A 20,484-nucleotide genomic window follows, 5' to 3' on the forward strand; every position below is an offset into this window, starting at 1 on the left:
GATATCCTGAGTACCACTTAGGTGGGTCATTAGGTGTGGATTAGTTGCTAAAGCCTTTGTGTCTTGACCTCTTGAACTTTGTGAAGAGTTTTTCTGAGAAGATGGCTGTACTGCATTTAGTTGTGCTCTGGCTTGGCTTCGTGTATAGGGGCGAGCTGTGGTTTTGTGGCCTGTGCCAGCCAGATCTGTGTAGGGATTGCAGGGGGGTGCAGCATCCGGAGGTGCCACCATGGTTTGGCTACTGGATGGTGTCTGTAATTTATCTGTGGAGAGGGTCTGGGTTTGGGTCTGGTGTGGTTGATTGGTGATGGCGTTCTGTGTGCCTCTGGATCTGGTGTCAGTTTTTGTGGGGAGGGCTAATTTCCAGATGTCTGGCAAGCGGGATGTGTCGTCACGCTTGTTCATGTTGTGAGGGTGTTTCTCTATCTCGATGGCTTCCATGATTATTCTCTTGTGGTGATGTTCCATGTTAGAGAGCAATTTGGAATCTGCAAAATTAATTTCGTGTCCTGTTTCTTTCATGTGTTGGAAAAGAGAGGAAGTTTTTTCTTCTTTTTTGACGGCATTCTTGTGTTCTGCGATACGTGCATTTATTCGTCTGTTTGTTTGTCCAATGTACGTGGCTGGGCAGACTTTGCAGGGTATTTCATAGACCCCTTGGTTTTCCAACTGGATTTTATCCTTGGGGTTTCTGAGGATATTGGCTATTTTTTGGTTGGCGCAAAAGGCTGTTTTGATATTGTGTTTATGGAGGATTTTGCTAATTTTATCTGTAGTGCCCTTGATATCCTAATCTACAAAAAACCTGATGGCTCCCTAGGACACACTATCTACCGGAAAAAAACACACACCAACCGCTATTTACATGCACAATCACACCACCACCCTGCACAAATAAACTCCGTAGCCAAGACTCTCATCTCCAGAACCAAACGCCTGGCTGACAAAGACCACTTGACAACTGAGTTACAGAATCTCTCAAATGTGTTAATTGCCAATGGATACCAGCAAAACAGGGTTACGAAGCTAATCCAAAAAGAAACACCCCCCAAAAACCAAGACACAGAAGAAAACAATGGCATGGCCCTCCTTCCTTATATCAAGGGCACTACAGATAAAATATATATATATTTTATATATATATATTTTATATATATGAATCATATATATTCTGATATATATATATATATATATATATATATATATATATATATATATCAGAATCAAAACTTGCATTTCCACTTTGCTTTCGGAAGAATTTTTTACTCTTTATTTGTTTATTTGATTTGCTCCATTTTCTGGAGTTTCTGTGTCACCCTGTGTATAGCTCATAAAATCTCCTCACACGACCTGGCTCTGCACCCTTTCGGATCCTCTCAGTCCCTGTGTCTCAGTAAGGTGGTGGGGGAAAACATTTTGAAACATGCTGAGTATTTCACAAAGTTTAAGCCCTTCAGATAAAAGAAATTGTAAAAACTATGTACAAGGGTTTCATGGAGTGTCTATTACTTCTAAATTTCATTTGCTCTTTAAGATGTGTTTATTGTTTCTTCAAATATGCAGCCCATAAACCTGGATTCTGTAGACGCAGTAAAGTGAGGAAGACACTCTCCTCTGATGTGATAGCATCCAGAGGATCTGAGAGGCAGGTATAGTATTTCCAAGGGTGAAAAGTTATTAAAAGTTATTAAAGTTATTAAAAATCTAGGTTTAATCCAAAATAGATTTTACTGTTAATAATAAATATTAGACAAATGCCTTGTGGAGGGATTAACCTCCCTCCAACTACATTGGTTCAGAACTAATGCAGTTTCTGAAGGAATAATTGATATTATATAATCATAACAGCCACTTTATGTCATCAAAGTGACACTTACATTCTCCCACTAACCAGCTTAACATCATCAGTTAATACACCTCTTGGTTAATGACATTTTAGTAACAGGAATATATAATGAAGTAGAACACCAGATTTTTATGAGAAAGGCCTAGGAGGAAAGGGGTGGTTTGACAGTGATAGTGGTGTTAGAAGACGCAAAAGCCAACATTTTCCATCATATGCTCAGAGGAAAAAAATTTAGGTTGCAGTCCTATAACACTTACTTGAAAGTAAGCGCCATTGAATTCAATGGGACTGAGACAGGGAGGGGATAACTCTGCATCCGCTTTCTAGTTGGTAGTTCCTGGGGTTCTAGTAATAATCAATGTGCATTTGATAAGCTGCATCTGATATATGGACAGATTTTAGCTGCTGAAGCTGAATCCTATGCCTGATAAATGCTTCAAGTGCAGTACAGTGGTGCCCCGCAAGACAAATGCCTCACAAGATGAAAAACTCGCTAGACGAAAGGGTTTTCCGTTTTTCGAGCTGCTTCGCAAGACGAATTTCCCTATGGGCTTGCTTCGCAAGACAGAAAAAATTCTGGGTTTGAATTTCTGTGTGGTGGGTGGCTGGGGGAACAGTTGGGGAGGGGTTTGCAAGAATCTGGAAGCTTTTTTTCCTGCATTTTTATGATTTTCTGTGACCATTGGGCCACTCTGCTGTTTTTTTTAAAAAAAATCTGGATTTGAATTTCTGTGTGCTGGGTGGCTGGGGGAACAGTTGGGGAGGGGTTTGCAAGAATCTGGAAGCTTGTGTGGTTTTTTTCTGCATTTTAATGATTTTCTGTGACCATTGGGCCACTCTGCTGTTTTTTTAAAAAAATTATGGGTTTGAATTTTGAAATGCTCTTTACAGTATGTGTGACTTTAAAGAGCACTTAATAAACTCTTGTTGTACCAAATTTGGCTTTGTTTGGACTTTTTTTGACCATAGGAACGCATTAATTGATTTTCAATGCATTCCTATGGGAAACCGTGCTTCGCAAGATGAAAAATTCGCTAGACGAAAAAACTCACGAATTAATTTCGTCTTGCGAGGCACCACTGTATTCCCATAAAGGTAAAGGTACCTCTGATCTAGGTCTAGTCCCGGACGACTCTGGGGTTGCACGCTCATCTCGCTTTATAGGCCGAGGGAGCCGATGTTTGTCCGCAGACAGCTTCCAGGTCATGTGTCCAGCATGACTAAGCCGCTTCTGGCAAACCAGAGCAGCACACAGAAACACCGTTTACCTTCCCGCCGGAGCGGTACCTATTTATCTACTTGCACTTTGACGTGCTTTCAAACTGCTAGGTTGGCAGAAGCAGGGACCGAGCAACGGGAGCTTACCCCATCGCGGGGATTTGAAACGCTGACCTTCTGATTGGCAAGCCCTAGGCTCTGTGGTTTAGACCACAGCGCCACCCGACGACATAAATAGGGCCCACCCCTTTTGTGTTAGCATCCTACACTTTTAGAAAGGCCCATAGGGCATTGTGCAAGAAGTAAAAGACAGGGGAGCATCTTTGGGACTTAACCTATTGGCAGGGTGTGTGTGTGTGTGTGTGTGTGTGTGTGTGTGTGTGTGTGTCAAAAATTGCCCTTGTGCTGCGCTTTTATTAATAAATTTGACTCTGAATCATCAATAGCTCATTTTTAAACTGACTTCCCGCACACAACTGTTGACATGTGTGCCATATTTCGCATACGGAAGGCAATGCAGCGCTCTTATTTCTATTTACATCTATGGACTTACTTACTGTGGGGTTTTTTTCAAGGGAATTGTAAATGTTAAAGGTGCTCAACATGATGATGCTTAGAATTGTATTTCCTCGGTGATAAAGCTTTCAGTAAACAGGTTATGCCTGCCATCTTCCATGCAGACAAGAGATGATTCACTCTGGAAGATATGGCCTGAATTCTCGATGACTTATATCTCAGAACTGCATGAACTAACTCCACAGTTGCTTTGCCCCCCCCCCCCAAAAATGTGTCATTTTAGCAAATGCAGTGCACATTTTAATGTACTGCACAAACGGTGCACTTTTAAAACATGGTATTGCTTCACTCCCCTCACCCCTGCTGTTGCGCAAAACATCCTGAAATCACAAACTGAATTTTCTCTCATTCTGAAATTTCAGCAGGCTATTTTTTAAAAAAAAAGTTGAAAAGTTATTGCTTTTTTTTAAGAATCAGCACCGAATGCTCTCTAAATTAAAACAGAGCAGTGTATGGCGCAGCAACAATTTTGTAACAAAGAATGTTGGTGTTTATTCTGGGTAAATGTGTTGTTTTTAATTACAGTAGAGTGAATTTATCACCACAGAGCGAGTTTATCTGTAATGTTATATCACACTCACAAATGTTTGGGAAGCCTACAGTATGTGCACACAAGTCTTAATTCAGAGGGGAACTATGCTAGTGATGGAGAAAAATCCCAGTTCCAGTTTCATCTCTGTTTCTCATTTTTCCTGTCTTCGGTTCTTCACATTTATGGGCCTCATATTAGCAATGTTATACAAAACATTTCTAGATATAGCTGCTTCCTTATATGTGCAAGGGGAGAAATGAAGCACTTGAAGCACCCTTATATGATAGAGAAATAGATCTGAAATGTGCTCCATCACAATAAGCCGGGCAAAAGATGTAGGCCCTGATCTATCTGTGCATGTGTGAACTGTGTTGCTCAGCAGTTCGTTGAGAAAAGAGGAATAGGAAGAGAAGCCAAAATCAGGTCCACTCTGTTCTCTGTTCTCCTTCCTTAAAAGGTAACTGGCCTTGTTATTGATTTTCTAAAAGGCCTCCACATGCAGGGTCCTAGAAGCTGGATTTGAGGAGAGGGGGGTTCCATATATACTACAGCGGTTGCATGTGTAGGCTTCCAGTTCATCTTCCTCAAGCCTTCTTTCACATGTGCAGGACCCCTGGCTAGATGGTTTTGGGAGTTTTTTGTTGTTTTTTGTTCTTCCTGCAATTAGAAACAGGAATGATTTCATTGGGGATGATTTCATATCCATCTGCATAGGTCTTCTAGTGCTATAATTGACTGAGAAATCATCGCAGAAAATCCCATTAGCCATCATTCCATCACAGGATACAGTCACTTGGCTGGAAAACAAACACTCACCTAAAATGAAAGGAAAACAATGAAAGTGGAATTTGAAATCTCAAAAGGCATCTCTGTGTTTCCTGACAATTTTCTTGCTGAGTTTCGAATATTAAAACCCTCCCAGTTGTTAAATAAAGAATGATGAGAAAAAGCATGCATTTTAATTTCCACTGGGAATATGTGTGGTGTGAGACAATTGTGTTATTACTTTTGTTTTGAAACGCGCACTCGGTGCCGTAATGTGTGGGAGACAGGTGGCGGCGAACAAATAAGCTGGGACAATGAAGTATACCTTGAAAAACAGCGCTGTTTTCGGTTTCACATAACTTACTTAATCAGACAAGCCCTTTACTAAGTGCAAAAATCTCAGTGACCCTGGTTCTGAATGTATTTGCTTTGCTTTAGGAAAGCTTTCCAGAAAATATTGCATCCAGATTGGTAACAGGACGTTGAGCCATGCAGCAGACTTCTAAGAATTTTGAAACAAAACTAATACAGCAACCCTAACCCCACATATGTGGTAGTAAAAAGGTAAAGGTACCCCTGCCCGCACGGGCCAATCTTGACAGACTCTAGGGTTGTGCGCCCATCTCACTCAAGAGGCCAGGGGCCAGCGCTGTCCGAAGACACTTCCGGGTCACGTGGCCAGCGTGACAAAGCTGCATCTGGCGAGTCAGAGCAGCACACGGAACGCCGTTTACCTTCCCACTAGTAAGCGGTCCCTATTTATCTACTTGCACCCGGGGGTGCTTTCGAACTGCTAGGTTGGCAGGCGCTGGGACCGAGCAGCGGGAGCGCACCCCGCCGCGGGGATTCGAACCGCCGACCTTTCGATCGGCAAGCCCTAGGCGCTGAGGCTTTTACCCACAGCGCCACCCGCGTCCCATATGTGGTAGTAAGCCCCATTAAATTCAGTGGGGGTTACTTCTTAGTAGAAATGGTTCAATGGACATTACTACTACTACTACTACTACTACTACTACTACTACTACTATGAACCAAGATTCAAATGGCTGAACAATTAGTTTTGCATGTCCAATGGGGCTTTAAGCTTATGTTCCTTTTTTTTTAAAGCAGCTTTCTGTACCACATATCACACCTGTTTTGAAACTGAGTGGGCTTTCGAAATGACCCCGTCTGTTTTGGTGTGTGCTCCTGCAGAAAATGTTTCCCAATATTTTTATAATTTTTTTATTGTTGAGCATTAAAAGTTTTCACTTGATAGTTCCCTCATAGGGCATTGGCAACCAAATCCACCTGCGCAGCTGTTGTTTTGCTCTGTTTGTCTTTGGAATGCAGCTGTTATTGATCCTGGGTTTTTTCTGATTTTTGAAAACACTCTGTGATATGGCATAGGAGCTTGCTGTGAGAAAATGTTTTTAAAATGCCCTTGGGCACACCTAAAATAGTTCTTTAGATCCCTGGCCATTGTAAAATGTTGTCAACTTAATTGATATCCCTTTGAAAACTTGAACAATGGGGCAGTCCACTGACCTGGGCTTTAAAACCAGCTGGTGCTTGTTAAATATGTAGGAAAACTAGCTAGATCTCAAACCTTCAGCATAGAAATACTGGACATAAAATGGAACTCAAAAACTGCCAGCTCTTACACCCTATTGAAATTTTCATGGTTGATTGAGAATGAAAATAAGGAACTGTGAACGGTGGGACCATTCCTCTTTAGGCAAATGTGGTTCTGATCATCGTTATCAAATATGAAATTGCTATGGAATTAGTCCAACTTGGGTCTGCTGGAGAAAGTAGCACATCAGATACCCTCAAAGGGCCAAAATATGTGATTATTTGCTTTGGTGTATGAATTTGTTCCGTTCAAAATGCTTGACTAAGCATTCTTATAACAAACTAAGGTTGGGAACACAGAGGAAATGGCCACCACCTCAGCTCTTGGCATGGGGTGCAATGCCCCTTCCCCCCAAATATTAAAAAAATATCTAGAGCCAGGATCATGAGACCAGGTACACTGTTCGTTGAAGTGCTGGCTGAGGTCCCAGCTGTGCTTGCCATCTTCATTTTGTGCCTGGAACTTTGAGTGATGCTTCAATGGGCCTTGCACTCAGCTGCTTGACCCCAGCCATTAATTCTTTCTAAAGGGAGGGGGAGTATCCCTTTCTGCTGCTGCCTCAAATTTTGGGATGGGGAGCAGCATGACCAGGGGCAGCAGGGGTGGCCAACATTCTGTGGCAGCTATATACGCTGCACAATGTGTTCACCTCACTCACACGCCTGAACACTCCACATATGATATTGGGATGAATGTACACACCATGGGCAACTGTGTCTAGCATACTATTTAACGCAAAATTTATATCCTGCCTTCCTGGGGGAAATCACACTTGTCTACATAGGGTTCCCAGGCAGTCTCCCATCCAGGCAGTAACCAGACACAGACCTGCTTAGCTTTAGCAGAGTTGATGCCTGCTGCACCTTTGGACCATGCCCTGGGCCCATATTTACTTTCAGCTCTCCTCTGTCTCTTGCCCCCATCTCCATTTTGACTGCTCACTGGCTATGTTTCATGTTAACACTGAACTGTTTAATGTTGAACTGTTGGGATTGATGTGGCATTTTTTCCTTCTTCTTCTCTGCATTGGGGCTGCTTCTTCAGCAAAGTAAAAGGAGTTTCAGTGTGAGAATCAGTCATTGGGATTTTTTCCCCTACCACTTAAAAAGCAAAAGGCTAAAAGGGTTGCTCAGATTTAGAAGAAAACTCCGCTAGAAGCACTTCTTTGTTATTTGGATTGAGAACAAAGTGGAGCCCTACCTTCCTGGCTAGGTAAAGGTAAAGGGACCCCTGGCTTTAGGTCCAGTCGTGGCCGACTCTGGGGTTGTGGCGCTCATCTCGCTTTACAGGCCGAGGGAGCCAGCGTTTGTCCACAGACAGTTTTTCGAGGTCATGTGGCCAGCATGACTAAGCCGCTTCTGGTGAACCAGAGCAGCGCACAGAAATGCCATTTACCTTCCCGCTGGAAGGTACCTATTTATCTATTTGCACTCTAACGTGCTTTCAAACTGCTAGGTTGGCAGGAGCAGGGACCAAGCAACAGGAGCTTACCCCGTCATGGGGATTCGAACCGCTGACCTTCTGATCGGCAAGCCCTAGGCTCAGTGGTTTAGACCAATTTCTTGGCTCATACCAAAGGCACTTTGCAGTGGGATGTCCCTCTTTCTCTTTCCTCCAACTCTCTCAGGGGATCTTTGCTTTAAGACCTGTGTTGTCTGTCATGTGAGAATGCTCACATATGTACAAGGATCCGGGTCCCTGCTATGTGCAATCCAATTTATTTATTTGCCTGCTTAAGTTAGGTGCAGCCTGCAATTTCATGTGTACACAGTGGGCTGCAATCTGTGTCCCTAATTCTGTTCTCTTCCGCCATACACACTTTCCTATTTCAATGATACACACTAAGCAACTTCTTTCTTTTCTTTTTCTTTTCGACATTACATTTTTTTGTAGAGTCCAAAATGTGTGGGCTCTTACCAGTTGCAAATCCCTGGGGTTGTTAATGGTTAGGAATGTGTGACTTTGTGGATGTGTGTGGACGCTCTTATGAACTGTACCAAACCAAAAGCCGGAAGGGAAAGTTGAAAAGAACTTTGAAGACAGAGCTCAAGAGGGTGCAAAACAGTTAAGAGGTGCCCATGGACGCTGAGAGGCTGGCAGAAGCTTCTGACGTGCTGGGACCAGGTCTTCTCGGAGTTGAGTTGCTTGGGAATGTAGCCCAGAGCAGATGGTTGACTCTATCAAAGGCTAAATACTGGCACAAAACCTGATCTGTACCAAACCAAACGTACTACAAAGCAGATGTATAACATATAAACAAACTTTATCCAGCAAGGGAGTATTCTGAGATGCTGAATGCAAGTATACATAAGGCCGTGAAAGATTATTTACAATGGCCAGCAGTATCTCTTCCACTTATCTCTGTATTGCTTTTCGTAACTAAGTATAACCAGTTCATTTTTAGAGCCTCACAGAAATAAATACACAGAGAAACCCAGTTAACATTTGTTAAATTTAACTTTTAAAATATTCGTTTGAAACATTGAATGTGTTTTGTATAAAACTCTGTGCTTCAGAGACCTTATGTAAACTCTGTTGCAGCAAGTATGATATCTTCCGAGGCATTTATGATGCCTCCTGAGTCCTCATCATGTTGTTGACTTAAACCCCTTTTCTTTTCTTTTTTTGGTCTGGGGTCCTTTCCTTTCAGCTATTTCCTGAAGTGAAAAGGGATTTTTAAGCTTACTTTAAAAGTCCTTAGTTTAGCAAAATAAACAGTCAGTCAACTCCATTCTTGATACTTTCCTACCTCCTTGAAGTATTTGGGGGGTAATAAATCTTCTCTCTGACAAGTCTCTGATGATCCATTACATTAATGCATCATTATGACAATGCTGGTGACGTACTAGAGCATTGTCTACTGAGTAAGTTGCTCCTCTTCTAACATTTATACTTAATTTTAAAAAGAGGGTTGGAAGAGTGTTATATCCCAGTAAGGAAATATCTATGGCATTTTAAAACAGAATCTCTCTGCATGTATATCCCCACCAGCAAACTTTAAAAAGGTAAAGGTAAAGGTACCCCTGCCCGTACGGGCCAGTCTTGACAGACTCTAGGGTTGTGCGCCCATCTCACTCAAGAGGCCAGGGGCCAGCGCTGTCTGGAGACACTTCCGGGTCACGTGGCCAGCATGACATTGCTGCTCTGGCGAGCCAGAGCCGCACACGGAAACGCCGTTTACCTTCCCGCTAGTAAGCGGTCCCTATTTATCTACTTGCACCCGGGGGTGCTTTCGAACTGCTAGGTTGGCAGGCGCTGGGACCGAGCAGCGGGAGCGCACCCCGCCGCGGGGATTCGAACCGCCGACCTTTCGATCGGCAAGTCCTAGGCGCTGAGGCTTTTACCCACAGCGCCACCCGTGTCCCCCTGCCCAGCAAACTTTACATGCACACAAATAATTGTTTCTTAAGTTTTTCAGATTTTGCCTTATAATTCTTAAAACTTTGGTGTCTGCTAATGTTGAAAGCAGCCTTCTGCCCTGCATTCTGCAGCAATCTCTAGATCAAATAGGAGAACAATTATTTGACAGAACAATTATTTGACAATTAATTGATGCATCAGATGCAAACAGTAAGAATATTTGTTGTGTGTTCACACCCAGAGAAGAAGAGGAGGAGGAGGAGGAGTTTCGATTTGATATCCCACTTTATCACTACCCGAAGGAATCTCAAAGCGGCTAACAATCTCCTTTCCCTTCCTCCCCCACAACAAACACTGTGAGGTGAGTGGGGCTGAGAGACTTCAGAGAAGTGTGACTAGCCCAAGGTCACCCAGCAGCTGCATGTGGAGGAGTGGGGAAGCGAACCCGGTTCACCAGATTATGAGTCCACTGCTCTTAACCACTACATCACACTGACCTCCCCTTTAAAGAAAGACACATTTGACTCAAATTATAGTTTTGGTTTTTGGCAGAATTTAGGCCACAACTTTATTGATTACAGAAAAGTGAATGGTTGCATAGGCTCTGATTCTCCCAAGCCGCTTACCACAAACTCCTGCCTTTCTTAAGCTAATAAATTAGTATCCTAACAGTCACCAGAGTAAATTGTCTGAACTTACATCTGACAATTTGTTTTCATGCAGCGGGACAAAGCAGCAAACTGGGTTACGTTCCCAAGGCGTCCTTTGCAATCAGTAGTTTACTTGAAGTTACTTGTTTAAATCCTCAACGGAATCCCAGTTATGATCAGCTGTGTGAGGTCTGAGAACTGCTTTTGAATAGACCTTAGAAAGATTGCAGTATACGTCTTCTGAAAAGCCTAGCAGTTCCACGTATCACATTGATCCTAATTATTTTGATTAAGGGTCATGAAAGTACATACAGTTACCAGGACACATGAACATTTTGTTCTTGCTAGAGAAACAATGTGATCTACAGTTTTCTGGCAAACCAGATTGTTTCGTTGTAGTAGCTGTTTGGATCTTTGATACTGTTTAGAACAAAATTATATTGAGTTTAAGTCTGTACACAACAGGAAATGAACAACGGTGGGTGTTTTTTGCTCATTTTTTAAAAAAAAATTAATCCCATTGTAGATGAATACTAAAAAAAAGCTATTTTCATATTGCACAGTATTAGGTAAAGGTAAAGGTACCCCTGCCCATACGGGCCAGTCTTGCCAGACTCTGGGGTTGTGCGCTCATCTCACTCTATAGGCCGGGAGCCAGCGCTGTCCGCAGACACTTCCTGGTCACGTGGCCAGCGTGACGAAGCTACTCTGGCAAGCCAGAGCCGCACACAGAAACGCTGTTTACCTTCCCGCTAGTAAGCGGTCCCTATTTATCTACTTGCACCCAGGGGTGCTTTCGAACTGCTAGGTTGGCAGGCGCTGGGACCGAGCAACGGGAGCGCACCCCGCCGCGGGGATTTGAACTGCCGACCATGCAATCGGCAAGTCCTAGGCTCTGTGGTTTAACCCACAGCGCCACCCGCGTCCCTATATTAGCACACTTCAAAATAACTTGGATAGAAGTGGGTCCATTAAGACATTTCCTGCAAGGTAGAGAAAATTTGTTAAGATCTCCCTATCTGTACGCTATTGCTGGGGTTACTACTCTTAACTACATTGGTTCAAAAGCTACCACATCCCAAACAACATGAGAGTGTTAGGTAGCCCTTTTCTGTAGGCTGTCTAGCAGGATAGTCTGCTAGAAATTTCCAGGAACGGGATGGGGGTTAAAAATATGTAAGACCCTGCTACGAGGTTGAGATAAATGGATTGTGACAATGCAATCAGCTCAGAGCACAATTGAGACTAAATGCAAACTATTTGTAATTGTCAGAAGCCTTAAAGTAATAAACAGAACAAAAAAACAAAAACCATACTCAATTATGAGTAGGATCAGTTTGTGTCAACTTTGCGATGATTTAAAAGTCTGCTGTCTGGATCTGCAACTTACTCATCTGTAAAACTATTTAAAGAGGTCTTTGACAACCAGTTGAAATTGTGAGTTTCTCTTTCCCCCACATTTTCTCAATATTTATTGTAAAAACGAAGCCCTTGTCTGGACTGAGAGATGATCTATCTCAGACAGAAGCTTAACAAAGCCTCCCAGATGAAGCAGGCCAAAGATGGAGTTTCCTCATTTAACTAAAATGAGACATTTCCTTGAACCTAGCCTCTCTTTAGGAATTTCTAGCTAGGTTTGGCCATTTTGATATAGGGGGCACTGTAACCTAATCTTCATTACCCAAAAGAGCCGCGGCTATGCCAAACTTGGAAACATTATCTGTATTTGATTTGCAAATGATCTACAGTCAGCCAACGAAGAGGAAGGAGCAATAAGAATGCTTCTTCTATTACCTGGATCCCAGCATCATCACATGTGACCACAGCTCATTATCTTCCTTATTATACCTGTGGTATAAAATGACCTTGGATGACACTGCAAGAGGGCACACAAAGGAGAAGCCTTTCTGGAAATTCCAGTTCCCTAATGCCAAATATGGCAACCGTCCTGGACTAGAATCTGGATGTGTCTGGGATGTTTGGATGAGTTCCTGATCCTCTTCACAGAATGTTTCCTTCCCTGTAGAGTATAATAATTTATTATTTATACCCCGCCCATCTGGCTGGACCTCCCCAGCCACTCTGGGCGGCTTCCATAGAAACCAAAAATACAGTAAAATATCACACGTTAAAAACTTCCCTGAACAGGGCTGCCTTAAGATGTCTTCTGAATGTCAGGTAGTTGTTTATCGCTTTGACATCTGCTGGAAGGGCGTTCCACAGGGCGGGCGCCACTACCGAGAAGGCCCTCTGTCTGGTTCCCTGTAGCTTTGCTTCTCGCAATGAGGGAACCGCCAGAAGGCCCTCAGCGCTGGACCTCAGTGTCCGGGCTGAACGATGGGGGTGGAGATGCTCCTTCAGGTATACAGGACCGAGGCCGCTTAGGGCTTTAAAGGTCAGCACCAACACTTTGAATCGTGCTCAGAAACGTACTGGGAGCCAATGTAGGTCTTTCAAGACCGGTGTTATATGGTCTCGGCGGCCGCCCCCAGTCACCAGTCTAGCTGCCGCATTCTGGATTAGTTGTAGTTTCCGAGTCACCTTCAAAGGTAGCCCCACGTAGAGCGCATTGCAGTAGTCCAAGCGGTGGTAACCAGAGCATGCACCACTCTGGCGAGGCAGTCCGCAGGCAGATAGGGTCTCAGCCTACGTACCAGATGGAGCTGGTAAACACAGATTTGACCTGTGCCTCCATGGACAGCTGTGAGTCCAAAATGACTCCCAGGCTGCGCACCTGGTCCTTCAGGGGCACAGTTACCCCATTCAGGACCAGGGAATCCTCCACACCTGCCCGCCTCCTTCCCCCCCAAAACAGTACTTCTGTCTTGTCAGGATTCAACCTCAGTCTGTTAGCCGCCATCCATCCTCCAACCGCCTCCAGACACTCACACAGGACCTTCACCGCCCTCACTGGTTCTGATTTAAAAGAGAGGTAGAGTATGGTTACGAGATGTCCCCATTTCCCAGGGACAGTCCCTGGATTTACAAATCTGTCCCCGGACAAAATCCGTCCCCGGAATGTCCCCGGATTTCATTTAATGTCCCCGGATTAATATTTTAAGTGTTGTAGATTTATTAGTAGGGAATGAATGTTGTGTGATTGGTTCAACGGCACAAGGCACATCGTATGGGGACTTCCAGCGAGGCAAAATGGCGGGCACTACGGCAGCGAGCAGCTCCTGAAGCCAGCCAGAGCCAACTGCGCTACCAGGTTGGCTCCGGACTGCTGAGACTGCCAATGCCACTGCCACTGCCAAGGAGGAACCAGGGATGCCCAGCGCGTCAATTGGGGGAACCACTGACCCCCACCCGACCCAAATTGAGCTGGGAACGAGAGCGCCTGGCCACCCAGCCGACTGCCCAGTGGCGCTCCGGGGCCAGGAAAACCCCGGAGCCAAAGCAGGGAGATGGAGGAGAGGAGAAGGAAAAGGAAGAGAGAGAAAGAGGAAGGAGAAAAAAGAGTGGGGCCCTGACCTTGCCACACCACTGCCGCCACCACTGAGGAGGAGAGGTAGGAGAGCACCGGGAGGGCAAGGACACATGGCCAAGCCCACGCCCAACCTGAGCCTACTCCATGGCAGCTAGCCCTCCAAGAGAGCAGGCCAGGGCCCAGAGGAAGGCTGTGTGACAGAGGAGACCACAGAAGATATTAAAGGTAAAGGTACCCCTGCCCGTACGGGCCAGTCTTGACAGACTCTAGGGTTGTGCGGCCATCTCACTCAAGAGGCCGGGGGCCAGCGCTGTCCGGAGACACTTCCGGGTCACGTGGTCAGCATGACATCGCTGCTCTGGCGAGCCAGCGCAGCACACGGAAACGCCGTTTACCTTCCCGCTAGTAAGCGGTCCCTATTTATCTACTTGCACCCGGGGGTGCTTTCGAACTGCTAGGTTGGCAGGCGCTGGGACTGAGCAACGGGAGCGCACCCCGCCGCGGGGATTCGAACCGCCGACCTTTCGATCGGCAAGCCCTAGGCGCTGAGGCTTTTCCCCACAGAAGATATTACTTCTTAATTATTATTATTTTAAATAACTTTTTAAAAATAACTCCCCCCCCCCTCTTTTTTAAAAAAAATGTTTTCCTGGATTCTTTGAAAAAAATCTGGTAACCTTACTGTAGAGGGCAGGCTGGAAAGAGCAATTCAACATGCTCTGTGTGTGTGTTTCGGGAGGGCAAAAAATAAATAAATGAGAGGCCAGTGCTCATATCTTGATAAATGTGCCATGGATGCCAGAACAGAACCTAGACAGCAAAAACAGAGGTGCCTGTACTACATAACAGTGAGTACCACGAGTGCTTTGTGCTGTAGTGGGGACTCTAGCAGGAGATGGAGATTTTGACCTTTACCTTCTGCCTCCTCACCTTTTGTTAACTGCTCTTCCTACCTGTAGCTTTGAGTTAATTATGGGTATGCTTTTGTCGAGGAGGTATGCCGTTTGTGGAATGCTCCTGCAGGGAGGTTTGCCTGGTGCCTTCAATATATATATATATATATATATATATATATATATATATATATATATAAAAAATGCTGATTAATATTCTACAGCCTTTTAAATGTGTCTGTGGGAAGGGGGTGGGGTTATTGTTTTGCTGTTTTGCTGCAGTTATTTACTTGTTTTTATCCTGCATTTGATTCTGTGAACCGGCCTGAGATCTTATGATGAAGAAGGGTATACAGTGGTGCCTCGCAAGACGAAAAGAATCCGTTCCGCGAGTCTCTTCGTCTAGCGGTTTTTTCGTCTTGCAAAGCAACCCTATTAGCGGCTTAGCAGATTTGCGCTATTAGCGGTTTAGCGGCTTAGCGGCTATTAAAGGCTTAGCGGCTAAAAGGCTATTAGCGGCTTAGCGGCTTAGAAAAAGGGGGGGAAGCGAAAAAAATCGCAAGACTCGCAAGACGTTTTCGTCTTGCGAAGCAAGCCCATAGGGAAATTTGTCTTGCGAAGCAACTAATAAACGGAAAACCCTTTCGTCTAGCGGGTTTTTCGTCTTGCGAGGCATTCGTCTTGCGGGGCACCACTGTACCACTCTCTCACACACACATATATGGAGGTGTTAACAAGAACCTGTGAAGTCCATCTGTTAGCTTACTTGCTCCATCAAATGTCCCTTTAAAAAAATAAAAAGTGTGCTTTTAATTTATACACACACACACACATATGTAAGTACAATCAACTGTTTGACCATTAGAGCTTTGTACAAGGTTCTTTTCAACCAGATACTTCTCAGTTTCTTCCCTTCCTGGCTTCCAGCAGGCATGTTTGCTTTGCTTTTCAGTATAATTCAGTAATAGGCCCAAGCGATTTTTCTGCCTGAAGCTAAGCTTGGCACCACTGAACCCTGCAGAGTCTGGTTCATCAAACCTGGACTCGTGGTTCATTTCTTTCAAACACATCACATGCAGACCCTCCAAGTGTCCCTATATTCCATGGATGTCCCCGATTTAGAGAAGCCGTCCTGGTTTCTGATTTGATCCCGGAATGTCCCACTATTCCTTAGGGTGTCCCTAGTTTCATTGGAGAATTCTTGGAGGGTATGGAGTTATCTAGGGACGCGGGTGGCGCTGTGGGTTAAACCACAGAGCCTAGGACTTGCCGATCAGAAGGTCGGCGGTTCGAATCCCCGCGATGGGGTGAGCTCCCGTTGCTCGGTCCCTGCTCCTGCCAGCCTAGCAGTTCGAAAGCACGTCAAAGTACAAGTAGATAAACAGGTACCACTTTGGCGGGAAAGTAAACAGCGTTTCCGTGTGCTGCTCTGGTTCACCAGAAGCAGCTTAGTCATGCTGGCCACATAACCCGGAAGCTGTACGCTGGCTCCCTCGGCCAATAAAGCGAGATGAGCACTGCAACCCCAGAGTCGGCCATGACTGGACCTTTACCTTTATGGAGTTATCTGACCCCTGAACCATCTGAAGGCATTCCTGTATAGGGAATTTTTTTAATGTTTAACGTTTTATTATGTTTTTATATATGTTGGAAGCTGCCCAGAATGGTTGGACAACCCAGTAAGATGTGTGAGGTATAAATAGTAAAATTATCATTATGGAATGGGACGGTCCTATTTTCATCAGAGAAATGTTGGAGGGTATGCACAAGTAGTAATTCACAAACAAATATCAGCTACCACTCATGGTTTGTTTGGAACAAATGAACCATGAATCCAGGTCTGGACAAGGCACAGCAATGGGAACTTTTGAGCAGTAGGATCCAGTATGCTGCTTTTTCACATTAAACAACAGCAACAGTTTGCTTTAAACTATGGTTTAATATTTGTGAATCACATCACGGTGTCCTTCTGCTGGTATGGCGAAATGAATCAAATCTACATACAAATCTAATGGCTTGATGCTCAAGCCCAGCTTTGCTCATATGCAGATTGACTAACAGAACTTCTAGATTTTGCTTCTATAAAACAGATCTGGAAACATTTCTGAGTTTACACAATAGACTGTTTTTATTCAGTTAAATTATGCTTTGTTTGGTGGCTTTTAAAAAGAAATTTATTCTACTTAACTCTAGCCAAGAACACTTCAGCTGAACAGCATGGGTTCCTTTGAACATGCACATGCAGGAAGACAAGAACAAAAAAATAATAATCCTGTACCTTCCCACTCTGGTTGCATTTACATCAGTATTCGCTGCATTTCCAGTGCACTCCGTCCACTGGAGTTTGAAGCCGGCTTCACATTATATTAGCCACAATCCATCTGTGGCTTGAGAAATGCTCCCCACTGATGCACCTAACCTCAAACCAGCTTCCAGAAAATGGAAGGTGTGGTTACACTGTGGTGTGAACAGTTTAGGAGGCTTTTGCGTATGTGCAGGTGACATAGCTGTCAACTGTCCCTTATTTGGTGGGAAATTCCCTTATCCTAGCACCATGTCCCGCTGCTGTCCCTTATTGATGATGTCCCTTAAATTTCCCAGTTTTCATGCTCGCCTGGCTCAGGAGGGAAGCAGCGGCTCTGGGTCCTCCATTGCGAGAGAGAGAGAGAAAGAGAGAGAGCGCTGGCGCCGTCGTCCTGGCGCGAGGAGTTCCATCAGCCCTTCCCCGCCCGAGGGGGGGGAGGGAGAGAGACTCTCGCCCACGCCGCCCATGAGCCCGGAGGTGGCAGTGGTGGTGGCAGCTGAGGAGGCGGCCAGAGGGAGGAGGAAGAGGAGGGGATGGGGAGGGACGCAGAAGGGCGGCGCTTCAGCAGCCGTGGCGCCACCGCAACTGCCTCATGCCAGATTGACAACTCTTTACAATAGCAAAATCCCTTATTTTGGCTGCTGATCCCTTATTTTCGAGGCTGCTGGTCCCTTATTTTCAAATCTGTAAGCTGACAGCTATGGCAGGTGATGGCCCATGCGCCGACTACCACTTCACTGAGTTGGAGTTTGGCATGGGGCAGCGAATTATCAGGTGAAGGCAGCCCTGCCCCAACTCAGTTGTGAACAGAAACGGAAGAAAGCAATTTGAAAAGGCAGCAGATGCAGAATGGTCCCACAGCATTCCAAGACTCGTGTGAACATCCCCTTAGATTCCTGTGACTGTGCCAATATGACAGTAATAGGCTTTGGTAAATGGAAGTGGGGGGAAAGGGGGGAAAGACACGCGCGCACCCCTTTTCTCAGAGCTGAGCTGAACGCTGTATAGAGGAGCTGTGAACAAAAAGCACCGGGACAGCCTTAAACGTAGAAACATAGGAGACCAATAACCAGAGCACAGCTAGTGGAGCCACAGCTGAAGCTGGAAAGTACACTACCGCCTTGTGAGCATTGTTTAAGAAAGAGTTAATCTGCCAATTCTGTTTCCTTCTTGCTTGTTTGCTCCCTCCCTCCCTACACACACACACACACACACACACACACACACACACACCCTCTCTTTCTGGCTCTAATTTAAACAAGTTGCGAACGCGTAAGTTATGATATATGCATAGGGTTTTGCATTAAGTTTGCAATGTCAGGTTTGTTTATAAAAACCGTATTTTTAACCACTTGCCTGGAGGCACTGTTCAGGGGAGCCGTGAGCAGCAAGCTGATTTTTAAAGAGGCCGTTTTCTTTCTCCATGAACTTAGAATGGAGATTTCGGCGTTCTGGATGGCGTGCTTACTTTAAAACGTCTCAGTACGCCACAAATTTGCAATTAAGTTTATTTACTTAGCAGCAGGGAATTGACTTGCTTTAGATGATTGGCGCATGACCCCTCACATACCTCAGAGAAGTTGGCAAGGCCCCCTTTACCTCTCATGGGGAAAATTGCTTTCCAACAGTTTGGAGGCCTGTTTACAATGGGGGTTTCCCCCTCTCTCCTCCTATTGTGCAATGTTAACATCCTCCATAAACCTAATAGTCACACAGTAGTTAATAAGGGGCAGAAAGTTTTATGGTCTCTCCCACAGTTGTTAAATTATTGCTACTGTAATTTACTCCAGCCAGGTAATTTTTGGAAAATAAGGGGCATTGTATTCTTGCAAACTGAAGAAAGACGGACCTTTCGTAATTGTAAGTTTATAGTGTCATTGCACTGTGCTCTGTCGAGCTGAGTTATAAATGCTTTACCATCTCAACAAATCGAAGGGACATATTTTGAGATGATTTGGCTAGGATTGCCCTTCCGCAAGTTCAGTGTTACGATTGCTGAAGAAACTCCCAGAACAAAACTGCTCGCTTTTTCCTGACTCTGCTTCTGTACTGGCAGCCGGATGAATTGAAACAAGCAGAAGAAACTTTTCCTGGCACAGAAATAAGGTGATGGGGAATGTGTCACCTGTTACAATATGTGGTGTCACATGGCTGGTAAAGACTGACAGAGCAGTACTAGTGTAAAAAGATGGGAATTCCATCAAACATTCATCTCTGTGCTCATCTGAAAGTAAAATTAAATAGCTTTGGTGTACATTCCAGTAAATTTCCAAAACAAAACAGAAATCAAAGTTGATATAACCAATTTTGGATTATCTCTCTCTCTCTCTCTCACACACACACACACACACACACACACACACACACACATGGCTATCACCAGCACAATCCTATCTATGTTTACTCAGAAGTAAACCCCAGGAAAATGTGTATAGGATTGCAGTCTAAAAAAATGCTTTTGTGTACGGCGACTACTAAAAGCATCATATTTAGCATTCAACAAACAATTTTTTTTGGGGGGGGGGACAAATATTTTCTGGGGAATACATATTTCCTTAACAATCATACTTTTAAAATAAATGCTATAGCTGTGGAACCCACAATTCAGAAAGCGGATGGATAGGGTAGACATGATTTTCCCTACAGAAACAAAACTATTAATATTTAGAAAGTGCAGAAGAGGGTTTTTTTCCCTTTTGAATTCTCTGCTATTCTTTTGATTCTCCAAAGAGCTATTAGTTGATGCTTTCCCCATAACACAATATTTGCCTTCCATTTTGCAAAGAACTTACCATTATAAATGTTGTTCATCTGAATCTAGGGTGCTGGGAGAAAGGTTTCACCAGTCAGAGCAGTTAGCATCAAGCCCCAACTGTGCTGCACTCCTGTCTGTTAGAAAACACTTGAGTGGCAGCCCTAATTACCTGTTTCTACATATAGTTCTCATGGGAAAGTACAAGCTGTCATAATTCCTGGCCACTTGTAAGGAGAATGACCTACCGAGAACAACCACTAAATCTGAACATCCAATAAATTAAGGCTCCGTTGCCTTCGTTTATTTTTATTAGTGTCCAATTCTAGCCAAACGTTCCACCTCGTATACAACTTGCAGGGAGATAAATAGGCACGCATGCCCTCTGAGGACTGCCTGAGACTTTACAAATATCCTGTACAGAAAGCACTTCTGTGATGGGGGGGGGGGAAACATGATGACCGCATGCAGATTGCATGTGGTGGCTTGACATGCGTGCACCCAATAGATATGCTTCACCTAAGGACCTGTTAGCAACTGCT

At 44.5% G+C, this 20,484-nt stretch overlaps 1 long non-coding RNA gene across 1 annotated transcript; it reads right to left on the minus strand.

Moving 5' to 3' along the window:
- Nucleotides 1–2,556: 2,556 nt before the first annotated feature.
- LOC114593579 (uncharacterized) lies at nucleotides 2,557–20,113 on the minus strand. Its single transcript, XR_003705743.2, has 2 exons — nucleotides 19,983–20,113; nucleotides 2,557–4,988 (listed from the first exon to the last, which is right to left on the minus strand). It is a non-coding gene; the product is annotated as an uncharacterized LOC114593579 (long non-coding RNA).
- Between the last annotated feature and the right edge of the window lie 371 nt (nucleotides 20,114–20,484).

The sequence above is a fragment of the Podarcis muralis genome, chromosome 3, assembly GCF_964188315.1.
Source record: "Podarcis muralis chromosome 3, rPodMur119.hap1.1, whole genome shotgun sequence".
Taxonomy (NCBI): Eukaryota; Metazoa; Chordata; class Lepidosauria; order Squamata; family Lacertidae; genus Podarcis; species Podarcis muralis.